The sequence below is a fragment of the Amblyomma americanum genome, chromosome 8, assembly GCF_052857255.1.
Source record: "Amblyomma americanum isolate KBUSLIRL-KWMA chromosome 8, ASM5285725v1, whole genome shotgun sequence".
Classification (NCBI taxonomy): Eukaryota; Metazoa; Arthropoda; class Arachnida; order Ixodida; family Ixodidae; genus Amblyomma; species Amblyomma americanum.
This window is the reverse complement of record NC_135504.1, coordinates 32,203,269-32,217,285: the sequence shown is the minus strand read 5'-3', so window position 1 is coordinate 32,217,285 and position 14,017 is coordinate 32,203,269. Positions and strand designations below refer to the sequence as shown.

Genomic DNA, 14,017 nt, shown 5'->3' with positions numbered 1-14,017 from the left:
GGTAACTTCAGGTCGCAGTCGAACAGGTTTTAAATGCTAATTACATGTGAAAATAAGTGACACTGACACTCTGGCAGAAGCTCTACCCTGAGCGCTCATGACAAAAATGAGGTTTAATTTGGGCTCCACGGAAAGAGGAGGATAGAAGATGGGGTTCTTGCCAATAAAAAAGAAAATTAACAAGGGTTTAATGAGGAAGAGCCACAGACTGCTAGCCTACGTTTCGACAAGAGGACTTGTCTTGGAGCATCCCGTTAAAAGCTAAAGGAAAATTATATATTTTTACACCTCAAGGAGCTTGGATGCGTTTTTACAGTGTGGCTACGGCTTTATAGACCTTATTCATGGGATCTCAACTGCGCGGTGTCGCTACGTAGGCAACCCTGGCGAGCAGTAACAAGGCGGTTATCCGGCAATTCCGATAATGACCTCCACCCTAAGCCGTAGCAGAGTGGACTTTTGTCAGCGTCCTTCAGCACGCCAATCAGAGAAGCGGCGTTCGCTGCGCCCTGCCAGCCTGCCTTTGTGCAGTGTCTTTTTGTTTCGAATTTCGCAAGTTCAGTTTTCGGTTGGACCTGCAGTTGTTCCGACTTCAATGTGACATTAGAAAATACCGATACCCACACACGTGCGCTATCTGTTCAAAACAAGAAGTGTGCAAAAAAAAAAAAACCGAGCATCAGATCCCCAACCTTCGAACAGTTTCAGCCTGCCATCAATGAAGTGCACTTCGCCGACATATAGAACAAATGACGCGCTAGCCTTGGACACGCTGCCCTGCTTTTAGCAAGTCATGCCAGGATGACACCTGTGCGACTGACACGGCGATTGTTTTTTACTCCAGCGGCATGATCTTCGTGAGAGCGCGCTAAAAACTATGAAGGTCGCTGTTGGGATGTTTGGTTTGTTCTTTGATTCGGCACCTTTGATTCGGCAGTAACTGCGGCCTACTAGTAACCGTCTTTATTGTGGCGTGAAGATCGTAATAATAGGCAGCCATCTTCACGTGACAATCGCACAAACATGATATGACTGAGCGACCGACACAGTTACAAACACAAGAAAACTAGAAAATGCTCACAACACGGAGAAGCAAGAATTGCATGAACTAGAAAAATAATAGGGTGCAGGCGGAACAACGGATACAGGGTTAGAATAACACACAAATGTTACATGCGACGAACATACTCAACAGTTCTGGACAAAAGCATTTTAGAACGGGAAAGTGTTCGTGAACGCAGCTTTTTTATATGCTGTAAGATTTCACTATGCCATTCATTATGTCCAGAGACCTTCCGTCGACAAGCTTGCACTTTTGTTCCTATTAACGCTTTTGCTATCGTCAAAAGTGTTGCCCATTGGTTTTCTAAGCAATATCAACTGCTTGATGCAAGCGACGTATAATAATAATAATTGGTTTTGGGGGGAAAGGAAATGGCGCAGTATCTGTCTCATATATCGTTGGACACCTGAACCGCGCCGTAAGGGAAATGATAAAGGAGGGAGTGAAAGAAGAGAGGAAGAAAGAGGTGCCGTAGTGGAGGGCTCCGGAATAATTTCGACCACCTGGGGATCTTTAACGTGCACTGATATCGCACAGCACACGGGCGCCTTAGCGTTTTGCCTCCATAAAAACGCAGCCGCCGCGGTCGGGTTCGAACCCGGGAACTCCAGATCAGTAGCCGAGCGCCTAACCACTGAGCCACCGCGGTGGGTTAAAGCAAGCGACGTAAGAAATTTAAAAGAAAGACGTTACACCGGAAGAATGGACCATTACTTCCAATATTTCCATAACAGTACCTTGCAATTTTCCGATACTCGAAATTTTGTCCACGAATGTTGGACATGAGAACATAATTCAGCTGAGCAAGGTAAATAAATTAAAACGACTGGCGAAGCAAAAACAGTCAAAAATAAGACGAAAGCAACACGAATGAGAGGCTAAACATACAAAACGAGTATGCAGGGTATCAATACGTCCACCTCCGTGGTTGAGAATGGCGCTGGTGGACAATTTCAAGGTTAAGTTACATGTAACATAAGTACTCCAGAAAGTAGATGATTGGACAGCCGTCATCGTAGCTCCGTTTGTAAATAAGTAAAGGCAGAGAAATGAACCGGAAGAAGAAACTCGTTTTCTATCCCTGTAATAATAAACTCATGTGTTATACATCCGCTTATTCCGTTTGTTACACCGCTACACGTCGCGATAAGGCACTGAAAAGCCGGCAGGTCGATGGTCGCGCGATGCTGTAAACAATTGGCCGGCTGTACAGCCCAAAGCAAAAGTCTCTGGACCACGTGTTCCTCAAAGAAAGACCATAGCTGTGCTATTAGCCTGCAGCTGGAGACCACACTTGTGGAGGTGAAAGTCAATATTTTTTTTCTTTCATCTCCACAAGTGTGGTCTCCAGCCGCCGGCTAATATCAGAGCTATGAGCTTCGCTTGAGGAACACGTGGTCCAGAGACTTTTTGTCCCCGACTGTAAATACGGAGGTCGTGGGCTTGGATCTCATAGGCTGCATATGATTGTTCTTCTCTACTTTCCAATCAGTTAACTTTCAGGTAAAAAAAACGGTCTCAATACTGATTTCCCCATGGATCAGCACAACAAATTATATAAAAAAAAGAAATGTTTCCCTATGTTTTCCTCCATTTCAGTGACTGTTTGGCTTCTGCGACATCTGTCGCACGAGGCCCTCATTTTTTCACCCTTCTCTGTTAAAACGTCTTAAAAGCATGGCGGAGCAAAAGCAAAGTCACCGGATAACAACATCATATGCGATGCAGAGGCAAAGTTTACGTGACAACAAAGCAATGAAAGGGTTCCAGAGTTTCTGGTACCGAGAAAAATAAAATACATCCGAGTCTCGACATATAGAAAGGTTTAAAACAAACTCCTTAAACAACGTGCACTAAATTTGTCCATCTAGGTAGACAATTTTTTGTGAGTCAATGAAATAAAAACTGCTAACGTGGTCACCCCCTGCCGTCGTTATAAAGAATCTACGTGCACTAACTTTCTCCATCTAGGTAGACAATTTTTGTGAGTCAATGAAATAAAAACTGTGCTAACGTGGTCGCCCCCTGCCATCGTTATAAAGAATATACGTGCACTAACTTTGTCCATCTAGGTAGACAATTTTTGTGAGTCAATGAAATAAAAACTGTGCTAACGTGGTCGCCCCCTGCCATCGTTATAAAGAATATACGTGCACTAACTTTGTCCATCTAGGTAGACAATTTTTGTGAGTCAATGAAATAAAAACTGTGCTAACGTGGTCGCCCCCTGCCATCGTTATAAAGAATATACGTGCACTAACTTTGTCCATCTAGGTAGACAATTTTTGTGAGTCAATGAAATAAAAACTGTGCTAACGTGGTCGCCCCCTGCCATCGTTATAAAGAATATTACGTGCACTAACTTTGTCCATCTAGGTAGACAATTTTTGTGAGTCAATGAAATAAAAACTGTGCTAACGTTTTCGCCCCCTGTCATCGTTATAAAGAATATACGTGCACTAACCTTGTCCATCTAGGTAGACAATTTTCTGAGTCAATGAAATAAAAACTGTGCTAACGTGGTCGCCCCCTGCCATCGTTATAAAGAATATACGTGCACTAACCTTGTCCATCTAGGTAGACAATTTTCTGAGTCAATGAAATAAAAACTGTGCTAACGTGGTCGCCCCCTGCCATCGTTATAAAGAATATACGTGCACTAACTTTGTCCATCTAGGTAGACAATTTTCTGGGTCAATGAAATAAAAACTGTGCTAACGTGGTCGCCCCCTGCCATCGTTATAAAGAATATACGTGCACTAACTTTGTCCATCTAGGTAGACAATTTTTGTGAGTCAATGAAATAAAAACTGTGCTAACGTGGTCGCCCCCTGCCATCGTTATAAAGAATATACGTGCACTAACTTTGTCCATCTAGGTAGACAATTTTTGTGAGTCAATGAAATAAAAACTGTGCTAACGGGGTCGCCCCCTGCCATCGTTATAAAGAATATACGTGCACTAACTTTGTCCATCTAGGTAGACAATTTTTGTGAGTCAATGAAATAAAAACTGTGCTAACGTGGTCGCCCCCTGCCATCGTTATAAAGAATATACGTGCACTAACTTTGTCCATCTAGGTAGACAATTTTTGTGAGTCAATGAAATAAAAACTGTGCTAACGTGGTCGCCCCCTGCCATCGTTATAAAGAATATACGTGCACTAACTTTGTCCATCTAGGTAGACAATTTTTGTGAGTCAATGAAATAAAAACTGTGCTAACGTTTTCGCCCCCTGTCATCGTTATAAAGAATATACGTGCACTAACCTTGTCCATCTAGGTAGACAATTTTCTGAGTCAATGAAATAAAAACTGTGCTAACGTGGTCGCCCCCTGCCATCGTTATAAAGAATATACGTGCACTAACTTTGTCCATCTAGGTAGACAATTTTTGTGAGTCAATGAAATAAAAACTGTGCTAACGTGGTCGCCCCCTGCCATCGTTAAAAAGAATATACGTGCACTAACTTTGTCCATCTAGGTAGACATTTTTTGTGAGTCAATGAAATAAAAACTGTGCTAACGTGGTCGCCCCCTGCCATCGTTATAAAGAATATACGTGCACTAACTTTGTCCATCTAGGTAGACAATTTTTGTGAGTCAATGAAATAAAAACTGTGCTAACGTGGTCGCCCCCTGCCATCGTTATAAAGAATATACGTGCACTAACTTTGTCCATCTAGGTAGACAATTTTTGTGAGTCAATGAAATAAAAACTGTGCTAACGTGGTCGCCCCCTGCCATGGTTATAAAGAATATACGTGCACTAACTTTGTCCATCTAGGTAGACAATTTTTGTGAGTCAATGAAATAAAAACTGTGCTAACGTGGTCGCCCCCTGCCATCGTTATAAAGAATATACGTGCACTAACTTTGTCCATCTAGGTAGACAATTTTTGTGAGTCAATGAAATAAAAACTGTGCTAACGTGGTCGCCCCCTGCCATCGTTATAAAGAATATACGTGCACTAACTTTGTCCATCTAGGTAGACAATTTTTGTGAGTCAATGAAATAAAAACTGTGCTAACGTTTTCGCCCCCTGTCATCGTTATAAAGAATATACGTGCACTAACCTTGTCCATCTAGGTAGACAATTTTCTGAGTCAATGAAATAAAAACTGTGCTAACGTGGTCGCCCCCTGCCATCGTTATAAAGAATATACGTGCACTAACCTTGTCCATCTAGGTAGACAATTTTCTGAGTCAATGAAATAAAAACTGTGCTAACGTGGTCGCCCCCTGCCATCGTTATAAAGAATATACGTGCACTAACTTTGTCCATCTAGGTAGACAATTTTCTGAGTCAATGAAATAAAAACTGTGCTAACGTGGTCGCCCCCTGCCATCGTTATAAAGAATATACGTGCACTAACTTTGTCCATCTAGGTAGACAATTTTTGTGAGTCAATGAAATAAAAACTGTGCTAACGTGGTCGCCCCCTGCCATCGTTATAAAGAATATACGTGCACTAACTTTGTCCATCTAGGTAGACAATTTTTGTGAGTCAATGAAATAAAAACTGTGCTAACGTTTTCGCCCCCTGTCATCGTTATAAAGAATATACGTGCACTAACCTTGTCCATCTAGGTAGACAATTTTCTGAGTCAATGAAATAAAAACTGTGCTAACGTGGTCGCCCCCTGCCATCGTTATAAAGAATATACGTGCACTAACTTTGTCCATCTAGGTAGACAATTTTTGTGAGTCAATGAAATAAAAACTGTGCTAACGTGGTCACCCCCTGTCATCGTTATAAAGAATATACGTGCACTAACCTTGTCCATCTAGGTAGACAATTTTCTGAGTCAATGAAATAAAAACTGTGCTAACGTGGTCGCCCCCTGCCATCGTTATAAAGAATATACGTGCACTAACCTTGTCCATCTAGGTAGACAATTTTTGTGAGTCAATGAAATAAAAACTGTGCTAACGTGGTCGCCCCCTGCCATCGTTATAAAGAATATACGTGCACTAACTTTGTCCATCTAGGTAGACAATTTTGTGAGTCAATGAAATAAAAACTGTGCTAACGTTTTCGCCCCCTGTCATCGTTATAAAGAATATACGTGCACTAACTTTGTCCATCTAGGTAGACAATTTTTGTGAGTCAATGAAATAAAAACTGTGCTAACGTGGTCGCCCCCTGCCATCGTTATAAAGAATATACGTGCACTAACTTTGTCCATCTAGGTAGACAATTTTGTGAGTCAATGAAATAAAAACTGTGCTAACGTTTTCACCCCTGCCATCGCTATGAAGAATACCTCAGCAATTTCTCTTTCCGTTCTGTCATGAGGTCGCACCATAAACTGTTTTCTGAAAACATGGTTCACAGTTCTTTTGATCGCATCGCTTGCTTTCCTCCCATCGATATCCACCTACCTTCTTACGGTTGTCATAGTGCCGCTCGCTCAGTAAAAAAAAAAGAAAGCAGTTCATCTTCTTGCAATGTTATGTTTCTCAGTTGTCAAATGAAGAAGGCCAGCTGTCATTTACGGTCTGTATTCTATGACGAAGTAAATTAGCCGTTCACGTATCTTGTCTTTGTGATCCTCGCTCAGTGCAATCAATATGACAGTTCACCAAACAGCCAGAACAGAACTTCTAATTCGGTGCACGTGTCATTTATCGTGATTCGTGACATGTAGGTATCTTCGGCCCCGCCTCGGTGGCTCAGTGGTTAGGGCGCTCGACTACTGATCCGGAGTTCCCGGGTTCGAACCCGACCGCTGCGGTTGCGTTTTTATGGAGGAAAAACGCTAAGGCGCCCGTGTGCTGTGCGATGTCAGTGCACGTTAAAGATCCCCAGGTGGTCGAAATTATTCCGGAGCCCTCCACTACGGCACCTCTTCTTCCTTTCTTCTTTCACTCCCTCCTTTATCCCTTCCCTTACGGCGCGGTTCAGGTGTCCAACGATATATGAGACAGATACTGCGCCATTTCCTTTCCCCCAAAACCAATTATTATTATTATTAGGTATCTTCGCAAATCGCTGAAACTTCTTCCCCGCCGACTAGCTGGTGAGGCAAGCTCATTCATAAGTCAGAACACGATCACGTGATGCTCTGGTGTAGTAGAGCTTACTCTAATCTTGCTGCAGTGTAAGCTTATTGTCATTAGCTAAAAGGTGGGCACATACGAAGTTGTGACGTTTCAGGTTTTCGGCAGGCACAGTCTTCTTTTCGAGAAATATTGTCACATTGTCAACCACTCTTACTGTGCCACATACGGCTTAAGTGTTTAGGCATAGTTAAGCCTAGTTAGCTCCTGGTAGCCTTTTTCATGCTGTGCTCTAGGCATAAAACTTCTTAGTACCTAAATAGAGGCGGCGCTGCTTTAGTTCATCCATCAGGCCAGGGCGCAGGAATGCCGGGAAGATGTGGTCTCGTATTTGTCTCCGCTATTATAGGGAATCAGAACTTCGATCCAGATATCATAATCTGACCCTTCTCGTGGCAAACCTTGAAGAAAAAATTGAAAATTGCTTTTTGGGGAAATGAAATGGCGCAATATCTATCTCACATATCGACAGACACCCGAACCGCGCCGTAAGGGAAGGAGGGACTGAGAGAAGAAAGGGAGAAAGAGGCGCCGTAGTGGAGGGGGATCTTTAACGACCGGCCGCGGTGGCTCAGTGGTTAGGGCGCTCGGCTACTGATCCGGAGTTCCCGGGTTCGAACCCGACCGTGGCGACTGCGTTTTTATGGAGGAAAAACGCTAAGGCGCCCGTGTGCTGTGCGATGGCAGTGCACGTTAAAGATCCCCAGGTGGTCGAAATTATCTCGGAGCCCTCCACTGCGACACCTCTTTCTTCCTTTCTTCTTTCACTCCCTCCCTTATCCCTTCCCTTACGGCGCGGTTCAGGTGTCCAACGATATATGAGACAGATACTGCTCCATTTCATTTCCCCAAAAACCTATTATTATTATTATTGCTATTCATCTTTAACGTGCACTGACATCGCACAGCACACAGGCGCATCAGTGTTTCGTTTTCATCGAAACGCGGCCGCCGCGGTCGGGTTCGAACCCGGGCACTCCGGATCAGTAGGTTAGCGCCTTAACCACTGAGCCACCGCGGCGGGTACCTTGAAGAAACGCTGTACAAGTTTCCATGCCAGCCTAATACTTCAATTTAATTCAGTTTATTTTACCGGAAGTTCGGAAGGATATCGGGGCTGGAAGCTGTAAATCACAGCATGACATGGCCCAAAAAACTTCAACAAGACAGTAGCGACATAGTTACTAACAGCAATAGTTAACGCAAAGAATGAAAAGATGGAGAATAGCAGACGCTGTACAGTGAGAATTTTGCGTAGTTTTCCAAAACACAAACAAGCTTAATTTTCAATATTATCAGAAACAATAATCGAAGAATACATTATTCATACATATTTGAATAAAACTGTACATTTATACAATCATAAATGAACGCAAGATAACGCAAAGTTAAGAAAAATAATAGATCAGTGAAGCAAACATATATCAAAACACTACTATTTATAGGTTAAATTTATTTTAAATTATTGAATTAATTTAATTAATTTTATATTCATCGAAATGAAAACGCGCTGTTAAAAAAATTTTAGCCTGCGCGCCGCGGAGAGCATTGCGGCGCAGTTGCCGATTCCGAGGCAGAATCCCGGGTCTTTGGCCCAGCACAAACTGAGTGAAATGCGAAACCTCGTCTTCCCGGAATTCCTGCTGTGGATGGAGTGCTCCCCAAAAAAACTCGCATATACGGTGGCGCCACTTTTCTTTCTAGGTAATTCTGAGAAACTCTGCGGCTCTAGCGGCTGTATCTTTCCCTCGAGCTCCCTGTTGTTCTGTGAGCAGGTCTTGGTAAATCTTTGTGTTTAAGTATTAAGGCTAACGTTTGTCGATTACTATATTATATCTGGACTGGAAAAAAGAAATAAAAAAGTTTCAGGTCCATTCTTCAGAGTATAACGAGCTTTCAGCATATCGGCAGACACTGTGACGGGATAGTCGACTGTCTCTCGTCGTCATATCGACAGGTGCCCTCTTAAAATTAACTCTCCCTCTATGGCCTCGAAATTCCATTCGCTGAACAGTCGTGAAATTCTCCCTCTCCGTCCCAATGTTAGGGGTATTCTAAACTTCCAACAAGCACGGTCACCTCAGCGCAGCGGCCTCCGCGTTCGCGTGGTATTAGACACCTTTTGCATACCGTGTACCGTGTTACCGTTACCATGACCGGAGTACTGGGAGCCCGCGCGCCGTCATTGCGCATGCGCAGATCAACTAGAGGCCACCAGATGGCGCCAGGTACCCGGCAGCTGCGCGCAAGCTTTCCGCATCGGGACTAATCAGCGCATTGCCGGTGGGCGGGGTTCCGGTACTCCGGTCACGGTAACGGTAACAAGGTGCACGGTATGCTATAGATGTCTATTGTCTTTATGGTGTGAAGGTCGCCCAGGAAGGCGACCGCGGCCACATTTATTGAGGGCTGCCGAAGAGGAGACAGGAGGTGAGCGGCGGCGGCAGCGTCCGGCCCTGGCCAAGGAACCGAGTGTTCTCTTCAGCGCGTGCTGGGGACACTTCGTCCTTTTCGACATCACGCGCACTGCCAGCCGCGCGGGTCGCTACACTGACAACACTACGGGTGACATGTTCTTGCGATGTAGTGCGTGTCCCTCTGAGCGGGTCCTTGACTAACAGCTTATCAGTGTTGGGACGTCATGCAACTGGCCAGTGAAGACTCTGTCCCGGGGCTGGGCATTCCCACACAAAAATGTGGACTGGTGGCCAATGCTGCCATGGTGAAATCTTTTACTGGTTCACCCATTAGGCACAACCGGAGTTTATAGAGCACCCGCCGCGGTGGCTCAGTGGTTAGGGCGCCCGACTACTGATCCGGAGTTCTCGGGTTCGAACCCGACCGCGGCGGCTGCGTTTTTATGGAGGAAAAACGCTAAGGCGCCCGTGAGCTGTGCGATGTCAATGCACGTTAAAGATCCCCAGGCGGTCGAAATTATTCCGGAGACCTCCACTACGGCACCTCTTTCTTCCTTTCTTCTTTCACTCCCTCCTTTATCCCTTCCATTACGGCGCGGTTCAGGTGACCAACGATATACGAGACAGATACTGCGCCATTTCCTTTCCCCCAAAACCAATTATTATTATTATTTTTTATAGAGCACCCCTCTTTCAAACCTGCCTTCCCTTTTTTTCCGCATTCTTGCTGTGCTCTTTCCTTCCCTCCCCTTTCCCGTAATTGCATTTTAGACCGTGTCACCAGACAAGAGTGGGTAGGGAGTTTATAAATGCCTTTTTGACTCCGTGACTTTCACAACACACCCAAAATCACAAGAACATGTCCAACATTCTTGGACAAAATTTCGAATATTAGAAAACTGTAAGATACTGGTGTAGAAATATTGAAAGTAATGGACGAATCTTCCGACATGTAGCCGAATTTTTCTATTATAGTGTCTCAATCTCTCCCATCCAGCAGTTAAGACTGCCGTAGAAAAGGAGTGCGGAACGCTTCCGACGATAGCAAAAACGCTAATAGCAAAAGATAATAGCCTGCTGACGAGAAATCTGCGGATATATTGGTTCTTAGAGTCAAATGTTGAAATATATTAAGAACTGAGCCCATAAATTTCTTCCGGTTCAAAAATGCTTTTGTCCTGAATTGTTTGGGTATGATTATAAACAAACACCATTTTCACTCAAGCTTTTTCTCATTCAGTGACAAACACATGCATTTCATGAGAATCACCGAGAGCAGGAATACACGTACAACGAAGATTAGGCTTTTGGTGCCTCTAGTCATGACAGTTCATTATGCGATAGCACAACACAAAAAAAAAACATTTTACGCTGCCGCCAGCATGCAATTTCTTGCGTGTAAGCTATATGATTTCTGGTGTGCACATATGTCACATCTGTGGTTGTAGCAGTCATTCGGATGATCCTGCTAGAAAGCGCAGCCGTCTGGAGAAAATACTGGAGGATGAGGGGGGGGGGGGGGGGGCAAGGAGAACGGCTCTAGCAATGACTGCAACTTTATATTCGGGCAAGTGTGGGGGCAGATAGAACGCAAAGAATTTTTTTAATGCGTTATCATTACTGCCCTCAATTTCGCAAGATCTGTCCGACAGGTGTTGTGTAGTGCCGCTGTAACCCTCCAGGAAGCCTCAACCCATTACACACCCATTTTTGCCCTCCATCAGTATTCACCCTCTATAACCCTCACCCTCCACCAAACAACCCACCGCCTCCCTCCAGAAAGCCTCCATCCTTCTTCACCATCCCGCAGCGGTCCCCCCCCCCTCCCCCAACCAACCCACCTACGCCCTCCAGAAGTCCCTACCCGCCACCAAGAAGCCTACGCTGCACTGGAACGAATGAGTGACGGCGAATACAATTCAAAGACGCTAAGGGGAGGAGATTATTGCAGAGGTGAAATGTACAACCAACCCTGCTAGAGCAGATTTATCGCATCACATCGCAATATCGTGCACCTGAGGATTTTTTATTTTGTCTTTCATTTCTGTTTTTTTTCTGTCTCGTTCGGACATTGATCTAGCCCGTACAAGTTTTACTTGCCCTCCGTTGTGCAGACATCTAAAAACTGACAGACGTGACAGCAGCTGAGACGTATGTGCGCTGCTGACTCCATTGAGCCTGTTCGCTGGAAATGTGAAGAATTCCTCCACAATGAAACAGACATAAGCTTCAGCACAGACCTGGCAAGCGTAGTTTTTGCTGCGCTAATTTTCAATTTGTCAAGGTGAACAAACAAAGGTTGGCAGGCAAGGGCACCTCGACTCTGCTTTAGTGGGACAAGCGACTCGTCTTGACCACAGGGTGCAGCACACAGCGGCTGCGCTCGAAGCAGACTTGGCGTGCCCGAACCTCCACTTGCCAAGCGGCTGCGGTGCATCTCTGACTTCCCCTTCAGACAACGCAAGTCACAATTTTGTTTCTATTAGAATCCTTCGCCTTCAAGTCCGGACGCCTTTTGTTACCGAGATTGGTTTGCCTCTATTGACTAGTTCGCGGGCTTTGCGGCTCGGACTCGATCCCGTGACCAGGTGTTACTCAGCAACCGAACGCCACGAGCCACTGAGCTACCCGCTGGTTAATTACCTTGTCGAATTTTCAAAAATAATTTCCCTTACGCTCCTCTCTTGTAAAAATTTCTTTAGACAGTCTAAAGACTATCCGTAGACTTCTGCCTGTAAAGTTTATAGAATCTCTATAGAGCACCCTAGAGAACAGTCTATAGGTAATGAAAATCTTATAGAAAGTCTATAGATTTTTAGTAGACTTTTGTCTATAGACGCTCTATAGACTATAAGCAGACAAAAAGAAATATCTATATGAAGGCAATAGAGTCTATAAGAAGTGTATGGAGTGTCTACAGACCATTTTTATAAGGGCTGTTGAACGCTAGAAAGCGGTTTAGCAGCCTTTAGTGCCTTTGAACAAAAAGTTCGCAAACATTCCGCTCTCACCTGACCCTAAGACTTTGCAGCAACAGCTCGAGAAAGCGTCTCGATGATGATGAGTTTGAATGGCGTGAGGGCGGCTTTGGCCAGAGAGTGCCATGGCACAAGGTGCTTTTTGTCTACACAAGAAAAGCTAATAGACTCCTTCCGGTGAGCATTTAACCCCAGTGAAGCCGAGCACCTGGCAGAGGAAGCACCCATTGGATAACCGATGGGCGCCCGGCGGAACTGGGGATCGAACCCCGCACCTCCAGCGCTGCGGTAGAAAGTATCTCAAGAAAGTTCCGTCATTAGTTTAAATGATTCAGGGGGGCGTGGGAATGTGCGGGGAATCAGAATGGGAAGTAAGGAGCGAGGCGAAAATGCGCTCAAAACCTCGTGTATTTCAATGCCGGTCACAGAGCTCGCTTCGCAATTGGACTCATGTGGTAGCCTCGCTTCGTTTGCTCGCCGCGATGTAGCGCCACTTACGTGGTAGGGTGGATTACGTCAGCGCGGATTCTGATAACATAAGCGCAACGCTTCATGTGGCAGAGAAAAAGAAGTGATGATTTTCTCATTTCTCGTGGATTTTACGGGCGCTTTTCATCCACAGTGTGTTTGCGGAGAAGACAGAAGTTGCGGAGGAGAACAGAGAAAGCGTAAGAGCAGGAAAGGACCTGATTTTTCAAAACTGAGTGATCTGGCTGCCATCGACATCAAGCGGAGTCGGTATACGGTATACTTGTCACGGCAACTTCTTCGTCGTCGGGAAGAGAGAAAGCCGAGAAGTTTTTCGGTTCCTCTGTGCTGAGATGGTCCTTCGTAAAGTCTGAGAAGTGGAACAAGCGGCGAAGAGACCAGAAACAAAGTGCTCGGCACCGCATCCAAACTGCGGCATTTCGATAGGGCTGCCAGTGTTACAACAGCGTTACCACTGCGTTTCCACAACGTTACCACAGCCCCAAGCCGAGGGCAAGTCTTCGGAACGAAGGACAAATTTGACCTCTGGTAAGACACAAGAAGCAGTCCTTTGAAGTTAGAACAAGACTCTGACCAGTACCTTAGTCCACTTTCTCCGCGGAACCTATAATATATGAATAAATCCGTTAATTTTTCAATGTGAGTTCCCCAAATTACTATATTTTTAATCAGCTGCCTTGAAGAATTTGATGCCCCTTATCTATATATGGCCACTAAAAGCTTGAGTTGCCAATCTTTCAATCGGCGTTCATGGCGTGCTTGAGGTGTATACCGACGAAGCGAACCAGCTATGCGCCTTTCCTTTTCTCAAGAGATCCGCCGCGGTGGCTCAGTGGTTATGGCGCTCGGCTGCTGACCCGAAAGACGCGGGTTCGATCCCGGCCGCGCCGGTCGAATTTCGATGAAGGCCCGTGTACTGTGCGATGTCAGTGGACGTTAAAAAACCCCAGGTGGTCGAAATTTCCGGAGCCATTCCCTACGGCGTGCCTCATCGCCTGAGTCGCTT

General features: G+C 45.1%; 1 non-coding gene across 1 annotated transcript; it reads left to right on the top strand.

Annotated features, from left to right (window-relative positions):
- The first annotated feature begins 9,904 nt into the window (after nucleotides 1–9,904).
- On the top strand, nucleotides 9,905–9,976 carry TRNAS-ACU (transfer RNA serine (anticodon ACU)). Its single transcript has one exon. It is a non-coding gene; the product is annotated as a tRNA-Ser (tRNA).
- Nucleotides 9,977–14,017: the final 4,041 nt, after the last annotated feature.